General features: G+C 38.1%; 1 long non-coding RNA gene across 1 annotated transcript; it reads left to right on the top strand.

Moving 5' to 3' along the window:
- The first annotated feature begins 1,043 nt into the window (after positions 1-1,043).
- On the top strand, positions 1,044-1,774 carry LOC144769509 (uncharacterized). The gene is made up of 3 exons (XR_013598713.1): positions 1,044-1,109; positions 1,501-1,600; positions 1,695-1,774. It is a non-coding gene; the product is annotated as an uncharacterized LOC144769509 (long non-coding RNA).
- The last annotated feature ends 454 nt before the right edge of the window (positions 1,775-2,228 follow it).

Here is a 2,228-nt window from a genome sequence, read left to right as displayed (position 1 = left end):
GCTGGTTCATACGCGAGAGAAAGCCAAAGAGAAATTGGTACAGAGATCTATTACTGGTTTGCCTTGTATTCTGGGCAATCACAGATGTGGAGCCTGCCACGCATGTGGATCAGCTATGATCACAGATTGCCTTATATACAATAATGTGGAAGTTAAACTTAGATCTCTTACAAATTGCAGAAGCAGTAACATTGTGCATATATTATTCTGCCCCTGTGGACTCCCCTATATAGGAGAGACAGGCCGTGAACTTCGGGTACGGCTTAGTGAGCACAAGTCGGCTATCAGGACAAAAAAAGTGTCGCACCATTGGTCCAACACTTTTTAGATCTTAATCACACTGAAGATGACCTGCGCTGGTGTATTTTGGAAAAGATACAACACAAAATGGGTCAAAAAATAGAGATTACTCGTAAGAAACGTGAAACGTTTTGGATTTTCCATTATAATAGTGTACGGAAAGGCCTCAACACAGACATAGCCTGGTATGTTACAAAATGATTTCAAACAGTATGTTACGCAAAAATTAACAACCTGGCCCAGTATAAGTCTAATAATTAACAGGGGACTTTTATCTTATCAACTTAAAGTGAAAGATCTGAGTGAGATACAATTATTATGGTGATATCTTGGTATATTCTAGTTACCTTATAATTTATGCATCCCTTTTTTGTTACTCACATCACTTCTTATTGGTATTCATCTGTTTTATAAAAAATTTAAAAAGAGTATATAAAAAAGATAATGCTCGCCTGTGTATCGTTTTAATGATATTCATTGTCCTGAGTCTCCATCTGTTTAGATGGTGGGAGGCTTTTAAGCCCAGTATTTTAATATGGCGATGAGTATCATATTAAGGTAAACCATCAGCTGCAGTTAGGGCTTTGTAGCGTTTTTGTACATTACAAGATGGTGGACATGTTCAGTCCTCTTTCTATAACGAAGGGAACTTGCTTTGCGTCCCCTCGCGAGACCACGCATGGAATGGCCGATCATGAAGACGGCGTTCAGTATTTAAAAAGCCGACAGCAAATAGGCGGCGCTATTCCAACAAAACTTTTTGGAGGCGTTACGGGGTTACGGATAACGTAGGACATATAATTGAGAAGGTAAGAGTCCGAGAAGAACGAGAATGGGGCTCGCGTTGATCTTTGGAAGACTGCAAAAATAGTTATACTTGACGAAGCCCCTTTAAACTTTAAGAGGGGGAAGCGGGAGTTTGGGATCGTTATCCGAAAGGTGGGTAGGACTCTGAGCTCCTGCACCGATCTGCGTCTACGTAAGAGGGGTCCCAAACAGTCCGGGCTCAGTGTGAGAAATCTATGCCTTTCTTTTAAATTAATCGTAGGATTCGCATGAATTAACAATAAACACTATGAGTATTATGGTACATAATTTACTAAAAGCATCCCTTTTGTGTATAAAATCAAAAAGGAACATCTTTTAACCTAATACATGGTAAAATAGAGCACTTACGTGTGACTATATATTTCTCTTTAGGTATTGCACAAGAAATTTTATTGGACTACTAAAAGTTATTGTGAAAATATCCACAGAACAGATTTGACCAATGGGAATTTGCAAGGACGTAATTCCTAAGGTTAGTAGAGTAAACAGTTGTGGTTAAATAGTCAAAAGAGAATACCAGAGAACAGGAGAGATAATTAAAATCACACTTGTTCTCTCCTGAATAGGATGACACTACCACTGGGCATTAGAAATTTGGAATAGGACTGTGGCCTTTGGATAACATGCGGACTTTAATCTGTGTGTGCAAGTAGGTAAAATGACGCTACTCGAAATCACGTTATCTATTTCAATAAAATGACATAAGTACACTAATAGTGGTTCCTTAAATTCTGTCATCATAGGAACTACTAACAAGATCCCCCGAACCTCAAAACGGATAATTTTGAAAACTATCGACATTATTGGGATATTGGAAAATTAATATCTCATATGTAAGTTTGATATAACAACACAAACTGGTCAATAATAGATAGGAAAGCAAAATGTAAATTGTTGGGGTATTGAAATTCATAGTGTCTCTTATAGGGACATTGCATGGCTAGCCTAAGTAATTCCTGGTTGTTAATCTTGAGCCAACTTCCCTAATTTAATAGGTATGCACGTGACACTTCCTCTCCTGGGTGGTTGGGGGCCGGATTAGTTTGGATTAGACTATTTAAATGGAATGATAGTCTTTATTTCAGTTGTATGTTAGTACA

Source organism: Lissotriton helveticus, chromosome 1_1 (assembly GCF_964261635.1).
Source record: "Lissotriton helveticus chromosome 1_1, aLisHel1.1, whole genome shotgun sequence".
NCBI lineage: Eukaryota > Metazoa > Chordata > Amphibia > Caudata > Salamandridae > Lissotriton > Lissotriton helveticus.
This window is presented reverse-complemented; position numbering and strand designations above follow the sequence as displayed.